Genomic DNA, 15,777 nt, shown 5'->3' on the forward strand with positions numbered 1-15,777 from the left:
TGACGACGACGATGATGATTGTGATGATGCTGATGATGTCTAATTAAGGTAGCCATTGTTTCTCAAGCCAGTCACGGCAGTCAAAGTGCTCCATAATTATCGATTATCGTCTTCTTAGTTAGAACGTATAACTATATAGTTTATATACACATAGTGAGGTTACCTTCCGCAGCCTGAATGGGTGGTGGTGATATGTAGACGACAGGCAACAAACCACTAGACCACGGAGTGGAGAAGAAGAAGAAGAAGGAGAAAGAGGACAACAACGAGATCAGACGATGAAGACACAACAGAACTGGAACAGCCATCCGGAAAAACGAAAGAACGATGGCGGACACCGGACCGGACGCTGACGCGACAATCGTTTGTGCCTCAGTAGTACGCGAGCGTCTGCTAGTAAACCTAATTGAATATCAATTATTATTTCTACTATTACCACAACTAGCGCTATAAAAAAATATGATATTTGATGCGACGAGAAAAAAACTCAGACGATATGATGAGGATGATTATTATGACCGTAATAGAACCGCTGTGAATCTACAAACAAACGAAGCATATGATAGATCTTTTGGATAGAAGTAGTTGCCAGAAAAACAAGCGGATAAACGAGCATATAGCAACAACTTACCACTGAAGTTAAACAATCCACTGTGTCGCAACTGAGCGCCGGTGAAACACAAGCAGAACATAGACGCACTTCCGTTGATCGCCTCTATTTGAGACATTTTTCCTACTAGTAGCAGTAGTTACGTGCTACGCAGCTCGCTAGCCGTTGACGTTATTCTAGCCGGAACGACGATTGTCTATTTCATAATTAGACACAAACTATATATAGACATCATTACCAAAAATAGTGAACGAAAGAAAGACAACGCTGCGAGAGAAAGTGTTAATACCGCACGTGATCGGAACGCCCCAATAGCGGCAAACCAAGCCCACGCTCGTGTAACAGTTCTGAACGATCCGCAACGTAAAATGTATAGGCAGACGCACTCTGGTTCACATATAAGGACACATACACTTATGGCTAGGTAGGTAGATGAATAGCCGCTATCTGTGGCGAGAGTGAATGCTAGATATTTACAAGCGACGAGAGATAAGTACAGGTAAGAATGCGAATCATAGAAGTTCCAGAAACTGTAAAAGAGAGACAGCTGAGCTATAGTAGTAAATATTATCATTTTAAAATGAACGGAAGCGCGAGCAAACCTAGGCTAGGAAAAGTTACAGAAATATGATGAAAGATGGTATCAGCAACATAACAACAGCACATATATACGTCCGCACTCTTTGATAATCATTTGATAAGTGATGATAATAATTAATGATGAACCACAAGTAAGATGTTCATAACAAAAGACAAACACACACACACACAAACACTATTTGACAGCTGTTGCCACCGCCGATCTGCTTTCGTAATTCAGAAACAGTTGTAAGCGGGTGGGCACATTACCTTACGCCTACCTTTAATATATATATATATATATACATATATATATATATATACATATATATATATATATATATATATATATGCCGTTGAACTGTGAAAAGTTAAGGAAAAATATCTATTTGAAAAGGCCGTTGTTCTGGCCGAGTTTACACAGGTAGACTCATTACATGCCCCTAACTGCTAGAGTTCAATAAAATGGGACGGAAATGATGAAGACCCCGCTGAGAAAAAAAAGTTTAGTAATAGCCGACGTTCTTTTAATGATAAAAAAAACTAGGTTAGAGGAATAAGGGCGCCTTTGATAGGGCAAACCGTTTTAGAGTACAATGCACATTCGAAGAGAAAGAATAACAATGAAGGAACTATCGGTCCTTGCTAGAGAGCATCGGGTTCACACAACCAAAAGCGTCAACTAAAAAAGAAATAGGCCAATTGTTTGCTTTTTTGGCCGTTTGCACATGCCACACAAAATAACAGATAGAAGTCAAGTTTATTTATAAGAGATATAAAGGGAAACGGTGCAACAAAGGATGCTAAAGCGAACCTTTAAGCGTTGTTGTATTTAATTCGATTCATTCAGTGGGAAGATGCCTAGATGATGAGGTTAATGTTCGATCGCCGACTTTCAGTTGTGTGTGTGAGCAATATTTATATTAAATAGAAGTTCCTTATAATTTCTGTTTCGCTCTATTACGTCTAGACAGACTGATTTGATAAGTTTTATTTTATGGAAAAAGAGAAAAAACTTTGTTTTTCGGTAAGTTTGATCTAGATTTTTTATGATTATTAAGATAGTCGACTCTGTTCATATATAAATAGTCTATGTAGTTAAGATCGTTCTTCACAAATAAGTACCGATTGTAGACAAATTTTCTATGTTTGGTTTGTGTAAAAAAAAAACGCGTACGTGCCCTTTGTTTAATGATTACGTCCTAATATATATGTGCTCGAGACCTTTTTACTTCGCAATAGTTCCTCACCCCTCTTGTTTATTAGGCCAGATTTCAATTCTGGCTGGGTGGCGGACATGGTGTTGCCCCCATCTGATGTGTTTTTCGTTGCCAAGATTTCGCAGAGCAGGGGGAACAGAAATTTATTGTTGAACGTAAATAACTATGTGGTGAAAGAAATATTGAAACAGAAAGCATATTGTATAAATAACTGATAATTAGAGACCCTGCCCAAGGAGTTGTTCGGATTTCCGGGGTTAAGGCAGAAGCCTTGTTGACCAAGTGCAAACAACCCCGCACTACTATTACAGCTAGTAAGATAAAAAGGTCAAGAAGGCTTCTGTTAAGGGCAGGTCACGTTGTGGGTACGCTGCTCTGGTGCTGACAGACAAACATACAGTCATTATTTACACTGTACAATATTTAGAGCGGGTGGTATTTTCCCACCGCGCCTATGGGCGTTACTTCTCTACATGAAACGTTATAACCCTATATTCATGCAGGTATCATCACGGTGGTAATATGGTCGACTGACATAGAGGCACCAGTACGGAAGTGTGCGAAGTCGTTGGTTACGAGAGACATGACAGACAATGCAACTTTTCCAGTCGAAACGAAATAGTGCCGTCACACATACAAGATTGAGAAGAGATCATATATATATATATATATATATATATATATATATATATATATATAAAGAAGACGGCAAGAAAATACGAAATGGTGTCCTTACATTGCATCACCTTTTTTTAGCTATTTGATCGTTAAAAAAGCAATTTGTAGCTTTCTGGTCGTTTCCCGTTGACGATAAACAACGCCAAAACTTAAGCGGATTTGTAACTGCCTTGCTCATGCCTCAATGAGTAGCGTTTCTACTAAGATAAGTGCTATATATAATATTAATTTACTGACTAGAATAGCAAATCATGCGAGACGAAATGTGTGGTGAACACCAGTATAGAGCGTGATATACGTGTGTGGCGTTGTGTCATAGACACCTTGACGAACACAGTTTCGTCTACGAACGCCAAAAGCAGACCGCGATGAAAGTATTCGGAGGACGGGAAAATTCAAGCGGATACAACGCCCAGTGAGTAGGGAGTGATCTGAGTTTCGCCTAAGGCGCGTCCATGTACGCTTTGTTGTAACAGTCCACAGATTTGTGAGTTATGACTGAGGGGCTTCCTCAAAGACAATGAAGCAAAAAATAGAAAACAGAATACGTTTATTTCAAAGGGACGACAAAGTTTGTCCTTGATGAGCACGTAAAGGCACAGCTGGCGAGTTTTAGAGCTATGGCCTAACCCACGCCTAGGCTAGAAGGGTAGCAAAAGAAGCCAGCTTTTGCGCCTCTATTAGTAAATTAATGTCTGGGCATCGTGTGTATTTTAAACAGTTTTATAACACTAGCCGTTAATTGGTGTCCCCCTTCGATCCGTCGTTTCCTGCCAACGCATGAATGCGAATGATAATATGTTAACCCCGTGTTGACAGCTGACGACAGGCGAGTGACAGACGCAGGATCGTGGCGCCAAATTCAAACTGACTTTCTTCTTGTCATTAGTCAGGTCCTGTACTATTCTAGTACCGCCGTTATTTGCCCCATTAATACCGCATCACCATCAAATAAAGACTAATTATACTATGGAAATGAACTATATCTGTAATAATAATTGTCTCGAATCTATGGAATATTCTAACTTATTGATTTATACTATTTCGCAGAAATGAGAGCATGTATGTAAGCCGACGATGACGAACCAGTAGCGAATGTCTCAGGCTGTTTCCATTCGGTCAGAAATGGGAGCAGCGATATGAACTCTACAAACTGTATTTTAGGCTCCAAAGCTATTTGTGACGGGTGACTTCTGAAGCTTCTCCTGAGTTAACTGCAAAAGGCAGATTATTAATTACAGCTGAAGACTGACGTGAGGGAACGTGAAAGGTTTCTTAGATGATTTAGCAGTTGCTGCTGCGGCGGCGGCGGTGATACGCCGGAGAATTATTTTGATAGTCGCCCGTCGTTTGACAAACTCAGCCGTATCTCTCGTCATGTGATGATCAAACAAGAAAGCATTAACTTGACAGTAATATCGAGGATCACATACAATATTATAACGGTGATAAGTATCACGATGATAATCGCTTTTAAAAAGTATATTTGAAAAAAGGTATGCAAAGGAAGCTTACCGATATCATTTGTAACGGCTGTAATACTCTGGACTTTTGACAGAGGTGTGACAGTGTTCAACGTGTGTCTCAAAAGTACCGAGATCAATTGACCCATCATCGCCAGCCTCGTATGTTCGGAACGGTTACGGCTTCATGATCCGGGGGAAAGGGGGTATTGGGTATTCGGTACTCGTGACCAGGCAGCGAATTTGTGAACGAAGGTACGCACTTTGAGTTCGAAGAGCCATAAAACGATTGGAAATCAACTGATTGACACCAACATTGGTCTTGGAACCAGGCGATTGAGATCGCATACTTTCCTATACCCCAAAACTTATGCTTGAAGTTGCGATGGATCGACTAACGCATATAGGACCGAAGGAGAGCTATGATAAGTGGGCGATACTGCGAGGAAGCAATAGAATTATCTACGTGAATGGTTTTCATTTTACACTACATTCTAGCGAAAAAAATCATAAGTTAGAGCAACTAGTGTGACGCTGTAAAAGATCAAGGGGCAATTACAATGTTCAATCTAGGTTAATGATGCTTTGGGGGAAATATCTAGTTGCCCGAACTCGGGAAGCTTGCTTAGGAATGAATTATTTTTTTTTGTATCGAATATTAACAATCGCACAAAGTACTCTCACAAACGCGCCGCACAGTTTACTCCATATACAATCACTTATCAGCCGCTGTTGTCAACACGATCCCGTCAGCCCACGCTTAAATAAGACAACTAAGCGACATTGCATAAAGGCGTTACTTGTGCTCGGATAAAAAAAAGTAAATAGCCATAGTTAGAGTTTAGGAAGCGGAAAAGTTGTTGGACACCGACTCTTTGTTTCAATTACAGCGTAAAGTTGTAGCGGCTATTGCTACACAAATAACATACTACTATGATACAGAAATTCAGTGAGTGATTGAAAACAAATAGATATTGTATGTATCTAATAAATGTGGCCAACGACGATCTTGCGTATCGTTGTTTCGGATTCAACTGAATTGGGTATTAAACTTATGTCTTTACTACTAGACGTATAGAGTTTACGGAAAATCTCAGTCACCCGTCTTAGCAGTCCCTCGCGTAAGCTCGTATGGCTGAGTACTTAACAGTTAGTGGAGATACGGATCACTTTCCATCTTGATTTAACTAGGCTAAAAAATTGTGTCCGCTTTGACAGGGAAACTCACTCGCAGGCCTGTAGTTACTCTACAGCGTCGAGTCTACCGGAACTCCAGGTTGAAATCGCTGCAACATGTGATTCGTTGGAGAACAGTATCACGTCTTCAGTGCTCCTAGGTTTTGTCATATTCGTGTTTTGCTATGGTCTGCTGGGGCCGAGTATGACTCAACGGGTTTCGATCAAACCTACCGTATGCGCCGTAGGTTCGCCGCAGATGCGCCCGTGGCACGTAGCAGCCGTTCAGCGAGCGACTTGCTGAGATCTAAATTATAGATTACAGCCTCCCAAGGTCAACAATAGAGGCAGGCGGTTTTCTGAGAGTTATCTTGAACATTTGCCCATACACTGCTTTTACCATGACCGGTCTCGTAGTCAACATTCAAAGCCAAAGCCTCGGATTCCGTTGCTGGATACAGGATAATAGGCCGTTCCTAATGGATAGCGACCGTATACTGCGACATTGTAGCCCTTTGTTAATTGAGTGGATGCCGGAAGCTAGTAAAAACGAACGCACAGATCGTCGGGTGAACTGTTTAATAGCGATGCATTGGCATAAGTGTGCGTACACGCTATCGCTTGCTATGCATCGGGAGTCAGACACTCGGATCGGAATCAAGGTGCTCTGCAAACGACACGAACTCTTGTCTTTAAACTTTGTAAGAGCTCTTTCAATACGACTGTATATTGGTTGACCTCGCAGATCATCAACAAACGGCTGCGTTAATAGATAGATATAATAATAATAATAATAAGACATCAAATGTTAGCAGCACTTTTTTGCGACTCAACAACGTTTGCCTCGTTTTTTTCACTAACCAGCCGGGTTGTACACTTAAGTTTAGAATCCGACTGGCTGTTTATGTTTGTTATCAGTAACAATCTTAGAGACAGAATCATTTTAGAGGTAGGCCTTTGGCTCACTTACAGGACTATAACAGACATATATAAAAATTCCTTTAGGAATTCATTATTACGATCCAGCAACTCAGAGCAACAGAGTAACTTGTTGATTTTTAAGGTAAATACACAAATAGTTTTGAGCTGAAAACCATTCGTCACTAGGGGTCATTCTAGTAGAAAGCATCACTGTCGCTTAAAGATCACCCCTCACTCAAGTAGGATCCAATATGTTTTTGGTGTCAAAAAACGTTACGGCACGTAGGCCAAACAATCAAAAGTTTCTGTCGGTAGAAACCGCATTCAGGGTATACGAATCCGGTAAGCGAATATCTTAGATCGACTACAGAAATGGTACTATGAGGTGGCATAGTTATCTGTAAACGTAGTAACCTGTCGCACAACAAATAACGCCAGACCCCGAAGAACGGAGGAGCGTTGCGCCGCACAAATCGTTTTGCGCACGTGGGGTTGAGTACGGAGCTGCACCACAAATGACAACACACGCTAACGAACTATGTGTTACCATTGAAAAGCAGTTGCTTCAGAAAGGGATCTGTGCAACAGAACGATAGGGCATCATTTGTTCCGCGCGACAAACCGTCCGGTCGTTACCAGGCCCCTCTGCAGTGTGCTTATTTTGGTTAAAGATAAAAGCGCAAACATCGATCACGCGTGGATCACCGTGAGCTGAACACGAAAACCACGAAAGATATACACGAATGGTTAATCGACGATACACCAAAGTACCTCACCGGGTTAACCTAATTGTTTTCCGTACATGTTGAGCGGGGGCATTAGATTAAGTATAATGCCATTTAGCCTTCATGTCGAACGAATGAACAAAGGTACCTTTTGGAGCCGCTAAATCGCGCATCATGCGCCATAAACGATTTAGACGCTGCATTCATCGTCCAAGTTTTTAGAACGTTGACGCGATCAACAGATTTCCAGTAACTACAAATCAAAACCGGTAATATAATTGGGTGTTCGTGGTTATTCCTAGTAATTTATCCTCAACATTACAAAGATAGCAGCGCTCTGATGAATGATCTGTTGAAAGATTGCACTCCATTTACTTGATGCAAGACCAGCGTGATTTCCCTAGTAAATGTCTCGTTTTCCCTAATCCAGTTTTACTACAAAGTCTTGAAACTGATATTTGGGTGCAACAGTGAAGCCCAAGGACGACCCAGAAAGGATTATTGCATACGATAGTCAAATTTTATCAAAAGCCGTAATGAACGACAACCCTATGAGACAAACATACTCATCCATCACCTGCGGGATAGACATATCACCCTCACAACCAGTCATAAGGCCTCGTGTTAGCTAAGAATTTGACACACTATGTAGTGTGATGGCCGTTGCAACTTTAACCGCACAGGAAGATTGTAGCTTTCAAACAGGGAACGAGAATGACGCAATACAGCTTGGTTTTCAATTTATTTGGCGCAACTTCAAGAAGTGGGACACCAGCTGATGCCCTATAAATAGTTACATTTTATACGGCTACCCTCAGTTACGACCAAGGAGAACACGACGCTCTACAATTACTTTTAGGACAGGGTGAGGACGCTTCACAGCCACGCAACCCATACATGTGTTTCTTTGGCTAGCGTAGTCAATATTCAACCATCTTTTTCTTGTCCAATGGACTTTCTTTGCCCCCTTCAGACTTTCAACAATTTGAGAAGGTCTCAGGCCGTGTTCGTAATCAGGTTACTCTCTCATTTAGCGTTTTTTTAACTTTGTTCTCTTAAAAACCGCATGCAATAGATTTATGCCTTGCGTACGAACGTTGCTGTGCAAGTTTTTTTTCTTCTTTTAGAGAGATATCCGTCAAAGTGTCCCCCGGTGATTGCTGAGGCGGTAGCGAGGCCGGTACCAAGAGCCAGTTTTCTATTTATCGCGTGCTTGATCCTAGGCATCGATAAACTTTTTATGGAATTTTTAATGGAGGCTAACAAACGTTGTAAGATTGATCATCGTGCGAAAACCTCATTATAACACAGACTAATAGGATGCTTCGATAAAACAACAGACATTCTAAACAAACACAAGTTTTACCTTCAGTGTTATGCGTTTACGATACAGCGCTGTCGATTAACAAGGTACTTTCTCTAATGTCCATGAAAATTTACTAGAGGTTGGACATGGACTGATCGAACTGGCGTGCATGAAGAAGTATCGCATAAATGTCAGCTATATTATGACGAATAAGTGAATGAGTTCCCTTAGTCCTATGTCTAACAGCATTCTACCAGGGTGACGAGTTGCACGTCTCGTGACTGTGTAAGACGTAAACACGTTTGTCGTTCACGAAAATGAGCGTGGTCACAAAGGTCCCGATTCAATACCATTATCTATACTATGAAATATATATGACAAAAAAAAATTAAACTGGTATCGTCGACTAAGAACTACAATTTTCGATCACATACCAGCTTGGCACCGGTCTCTTAAAAAAACTATGAGTATCTATATCTAATAACAATTTTCAGAAGCACATTGCAAAGTGACACAACAGTCACGCATCAGCTGCTAGCAGATCGATATAATCTCGTCCGCGCTCGTCCGAGCACGGTGGCTCGCGTTTTCGTTTGGGGGCCTATTTGTTCATTGACAGGTAGAACAGAACATTGCCATAATTCAGAAGGGAAAAAAGATGTTAAATAGTGTCACTTTATATAACATGATTATATCAGAGTCACTTTGATATAACCAAGCTATACAGAGTAAATGATCGAAGATAAGGGAATGTCAAATGCATGTATATAATTCATACGGTCACAAAACTTACCTTTGTTTACTGTTCCGTCAATACGCTTCTAAATTCAGTTAATTTTAATATTCACTTCTTAAGGTATGAAACTTACGAAAGATTTTGGCGAGACGCAATTTACTTCAAACGATACAAAATTAATCAGTTGTCTAAAACCATATAGTTCTCTACCCTCTGCGACTTACTGAATGATGCCTTTGATCCGAATTGCGAGTAAAGAAACGTATTAAACAGTGTCCATGGGGGAGAAAAAGGATTATAACAGGCAGGCGACGGATCCATTTGCGAGGTGGGGGGATCGGAACGATAGGTTCAAACTTTATTTTTCATGATATATTTAGAGTCCCAGTGACGGGTATGTGTATGTAAGCAACGATGCTGTAGCGAATTAAGTTGTAAAAGTTAAATCCAAATCAGTTATCTGCGTTTAGAGAGCTATTTCATTGCATGGACTCGAGAAATTTGCTCAGGGGCCCTGGATAGCCTCCAAAACTAAAGGCTTTGATGGCTCTGCTTGTATGGTAAAGACAGGCAACGATTTTTATGACAGTTGAAATCGGGTAACCCGAGCGAGGAAAAATTAATCTTTTCCCTACACTACTTGATTTTGGCAGGACGTGCAGGTTTACGATGATCCGAAAGAGCTAAGCCAATGAAAGAAAAGCCATTTAGCGATTCGGAGATATTTTTCTGGAAGATTGCTACGCAAGAATGATACATCAAAGGGCAAGAAATCATCACTTAGTTATGATTACGATAAAGTAAAGGAGGTATTTCAAAAAATAATGAGAAAATAGCGATGCTTATAATGGTCGTAATTACTGTATTTTTATTATTATTATTATGGATACTTATAATGAGACGGTAACAACGAAGGAGACAATGGAGATGATGATGGTGAAGTCGATGTTGGTAACGGAAGCTTGGATGACTTAATAAATGATTGATTAATCCCACTTGTAGAAAATGTGTGCCTTATTTTAACCAAAAGAAACCAACACGCATTTAATATTCATAAATGAAAAAATGAAAATTAATTCAATGATTGTGGTAACATTAGGCTGTTACCAATGAATCCGATACTTTGAGACTAAACAGCCTCTAAATTAGCTGGGCTAACATGACGGCTTTTCGAAGTAAATCGATGGTGGGATATGCTTGCCGTCAATTGTCCTTTTTAGAGCATTGATGGCCCTGTAATCACAGGGGCACCACGGATCGAGGGAATGAGCGGGTCAAAGCCAATGTTTGATATTCCTTTGCTCAATCCAAGAAGCAATTGAAGCATGACGATAAGGTCTCGCGTGGCCGGATGCTCTTAATGTTCGTTTTAAAACATTACCATCATCATTCGTTCGAGCCTACCTGACACTGCCACCAAATTAAGTTTCTTTGCAGAACGATCCCATTCCCTTTCCTGATCCTCCTCCGGCTGGGGGTAAAGCTTGAATCATGCCTCGTTTATGACGATCGCGCGATTTTTTCTCGGTGATTTGAATTCTGCAAATTATATTACGCGCATTTCCAAGTGACCTGCAGTCGACTCGCGAGACACATTTCTTTTGTACTTTCAATATCTTTGGAGCTTAAAGTTTGCTTTCGTAAAAAGCCTATTCGATTGCGGCAATGCGTTGTTGTTCTTTGGGTCCCCTACATCTTCTCGCTAGCATTGAACACGTCAGTTTCTGTTCTTGAAACGTTTGCTGTCATTCATGTACTGCGCGTTCGCTTAGGGGCTTTTTGCCTAATGTTTTCAGACCTTTTCTTTCAACGTTTCATTTCAGAAACGCCATAACCTTAGACAAGTAAGGACTTGACCAGTAAGACTGAGAGGCGTTCTTCTTTCTGAACCTATTGCTCCTGGAGTAAGTTCAACCTACCTACAAGTTCTTAGAACACTAGCGCAGATACAAATTAAACTTCGTCCACTAGTGGCGCGTAGCGCAAAAGTTCTTAACTTTCAAAAGTCCGCTAAATTCTTTTGTGACAGCCTAATCCAACCACACCGCCAAGAGTTTCTTAGATGTATACGTTGGAAAGTCGCTTGGTTAGGTACTCAACATATATATAACATTGAAGAATTTATCCATCCTATTTGGGTAAAAAATAAAATGTAGGTTTTTACCGAAACGGTTAGTGAATACTTTTATTTGGGGGGTCCTCTTTGCTTTAGGGATACATAATGTCAATTTGATTAAAACGGCTGATAAAATGTCAGTTAGATGACTGTTTTGACTGGATCCATTTTTTTTTTTATTATCATCATGGAATAACTGCATTGGAGCACCGACACAAACTACGATAACTTAGAAATATGCTCATTGTAAGTAAGTCGACGAGATCAATTCAGCAGGGTCCTAGGTTTGGTATAGGATAAATAAAGCATTAGAGCACGTTGCAACACTGGACTATTCCAATGGCAGGAAGAAAAATACTGCTAACCTTAGGTTGGAATAGCAGTAATAGAGTAGGGTTTATTCTCCATATCTCTGCTTGCCTTTCTACTGCTTATTTACCTCTACGTACTGTTCGAAAAAAGCTTACTCCTCTATAAGTACGTTAAAATTCTGCAGTGAATGGAATTTGCATTGAATTTAGATTCCAAAAATTGAGGTTTCAGGTGAAAAATAAGTGCCTTTTTTATTATTAACCTATTTTACTATTTGCTGAGACCAAAAGCGTAAGATATTTGTGCCTTACACCCTATGGACTATAGCTGAAAACACTACTCTCATGTTGTTTGCAAAGATGGAATCTTGAGCTTAGAGGGTGGCCATTCGAGTTCGCACTAGATTGTTATTAGGCAATTTAAATGTATGGAGCTTATTTCATTTTAGCAGTTAGGAGCCTGAGTGCGGTATGGACTGAATGAGGATAATGAGAGATTTCTACACAGAATTGTCACGAGTGTCAACATGTGGCATTTCTACGTCGCCATGAAGCAGGGGAAGATAAACACCCCCCCCCCCCCTTCCCCAACAAATACACCTAAAAAGAGAATTTGCATTTAATGAAAGTATACACACTGAGAAATACTTGAAAAAAAAAGCTTCCAATAAGGATCTGTATATAGCTTATTGTATCGACTGAAGAGAAGAAGTGCCGTACATAGCAAACGTCCCGGAAGCCTCTTGGCGAGAGCTAGAGTATTAGAACCTTGTGCATCCACTATATTCTCTAAAACTCGCGTTACTTTTCTCATAACTGGACCATACCTCAGGTAGTGGAAAAAGTTCTTAAAATGCACCTGGATTAATTCTTTAACTGCAGACCTGAAAACTTCCGGCGATAGGGAATAAATAAATTGGATGGAAAAGGGTGATTGAGAATAATCGCGGACGCATATGAACTTAATTTTTTTTTTATTAGAATTCAGGTAAACCGTTCTATTTTTTTGGTTTGACGAAATGTAAAAGCTGCCCATGATCCGACCTGCTAGATTGACTTAGTCGCAGCTGCAGCTGAGAATTAATGTTAGAGAATGTCAGAACAAATGTAAAGCTCTAGTTCTGCATTCGAACTAAAATTTATCTTAAATTATATGTAACAAGAATGAAATTTTGTACATATTAGAATAGGTTGACAAAATAACCTCAAGAAGAGAATAGGTTAGGTGAGGTAGGGTAGCTGCCATACATAGTATATGCTGTAGTTCTCGATAAGACATCAACAAATCAATGTAGTTAAATCAACGGCAAAACAAATACAACATTGGAGTTAAAGCTATTCTTCGACGGTTCACGTTTTTGACTCTTCAATACTGTACTATTCTGTTCTAAAATGGCGTTATTTGCCAAAGTAGTTGGGAGTTGGATGAATTATTTTCTTCGAAGAGGTTTCTTTCCCCTATAGGGAACGTAGTAATAATTTAGATTGTTTGTCAGTTAATTAATGAAATACCAACCGTATCAGCGTGTCGGTCGTATTCTTCAATTGAACGTGTAAGATGCAGGTTAATTGAAATAAAAAAAGCAATAATCAATCATTGCAATAATCTTCCAATGGGATAGCAGGGTAGGGGGTCTATGCCAGGCATGATATCAGACTAGTACGGCGTAAGGTTAACTCTATAGGTATAAATGGAGTAGTTTTTTTTTTGGGTTTATATTAGAAATTTTTGAGTTAAACACAGTTGTTCTCGGCCACGCAGGGCGTTAACAGGTTAATTGCAATCAGGTAAGGAGGTCACTGGAATACCGTCCTCATCACTCAAATAGGGACAGAATAAGTATATCAGGCTTTCCGGGTCACTGATACATAACAGAAAATGAACTAAATCATCGAGGCAATATGATTACTGTGACCGGATACTTACAACCGGATAATGGAATCAATACCACAGGGTCACAAAAAGAACGGGAATCAAATATTAGAATCCATTAATATGATAACCACAGTGTGGTAATACGAGCCCTAGAACATCCTAATGGCAAGGTGGGATTAATGTTGCTGATGGACTAAATCAGACTGGGCGACAACGGGACAAGAGAACTGTTGTTGCGGAGCCAGAAAACGCGGAAGTTTGCAACTAAACCCAGGCTAAATTTGACAGGGCTCGGATTCGTTCGGATTTGATTGTTCTGCTACAGAATAGCAAAATATTAACAGGTTATGTGGATCAAGAGAATTGCAGTTATGTAATTGTTGGCGTGTACTTGGGCCAAAGTTAACGTCAGATTGGGTGTAACATTAGCGAATCAAATTAGTGCAATCAATTATAGAACGCACACAGGCCCAGCCTCTTCAGAACACGTGCCTAATCCTAAAGACGGCTGGCGTAGCGGGTACCTGCTTGTTTCAGCCAGAATTATAGAACAACTGCCACACTGCATGCGCATGAGTGATTATCTTCGAGTTATAGATAGGTCCTTGCTTAGGAATTCAAAAACCCCACTTCGTTAAACGTTGAAGCAATGTTCCACGCAGGTAACCACGGTTAGGTTATCGGCGTCACGAGCAGACGCCCGATTTACACTGGCCAAATAAATCTTCTTCAATACAATGATTATTTACTTCGCCATTGACCGCAAGGTAACCTTGGCTACTGACCGTCGTTGATCTACTAAGCCACTACCGTCTGCAAACTTTTCGTTCCTGGACGTTTTCTGGCATGATATATAAACACTCAGTACGTCTCCAAACATCTCCACTATTCGACGTTTCAATACAGCCGAATATTGAATGGTTGCCCATTTAATTGTAAGTAAGCAAGCTTATAATAGAATAGTTTAGGATTAAGCTGTCCTGTGGACTATAGTTGGATTAATAATACTTTAGCTACCTAATTGAAATGTTCTCGTCTGTGAGCAGTCCTCACCTCTCTAAGCACAAATTATTGTCGCTCTACGTAGTTGTAGTTTGATTAATCCGATGGTTTAGACTGGTATTCCTGTTCCTTTTTCGGTGTTTGTTTCTTATTGTACATGACTGTAAATATGTGCTATAGGCACTTCATTTTGTCCTGGCCTCCTATGATCTCTTTCTCACCGCGCCCCCTTTCGGTTACTGCCTGGTAGTGTTGATGGGTGCATCCCCCTAATGGTGGAACAGCAAAGTTTTTTGTGTACAAAAACATGCAAGGTAATTAAAAACCGGCGGGGAACAATGTGATTTAGGGCCTTCCGTCTTAGCAACAATACCGGACGCGATTTGAAAGCTTTATTTAGTGCGGCGTAATCGAGCTCCACCGGCATTCGGGCTTAAAGAATATCTATGAGCTCATCAGCGTTTCTCACCTAAAGCCCGCCGTTAAACTTTGAGGCCATCCTAGCGCGAGTCCCAGATAATAATCTTGCTGACATTATATATATATATAATGATACACATTAGATCAGTTAAGCATATCCTACAAACTATGTATTTCGTCTCTATGTAGTTGTGGCAGTTTCAGAACAAACTTCAATAAATTGTGACATTTAAACGAATAAAGTGAGGTAGTACTAGCACGCCCTTCTGCGACTGGCAGAGATTTGGTCTTCGAGTCCGCGTGTAGTAATCCTCCGGCAAGAACGGATTTCAGTTAAGCTCGCTGACCGCCGTTCTCACTATGCGAAACATATGTCGAACAGTGTTATAATTCGTAGCATAGCACAAGCAGGTACCATTAAGTGACAGGTCGCAATATATTTGCTAGCGGTTAATTATCTGTGCATAGTTCTTAAACTTTTACACGGCCGCATCTAACAACTGCCGTTCTGTAACTAAATAGTTATTTTAAATAAATACGATGTGCAAGCTACAGGCGTGTCCTCTTGTGCTATAATAGCACTCCACCCAATCCATGTTCGCTTGCGGCCGCTTGTTTCAGCTGTCCTTGCCTTTGTG

This window comes from Varroa jacobsoni, unplaced genomic scaffold, assembly GCF_002532875.2.
Source record: "Varroa jacobsoni isolate VJ856 unplaced genomic scaffold, vjacob_1.0 scaffold_680, whole genome shotgun sequence".
NCBI classification, from domain to species: domain Eukaryota; kingdom Metazoa; phylum Arthropoda; class Arachnida; order Mesostigmata; family Varroidae; genus Varroa; species Varroa jacobsoni.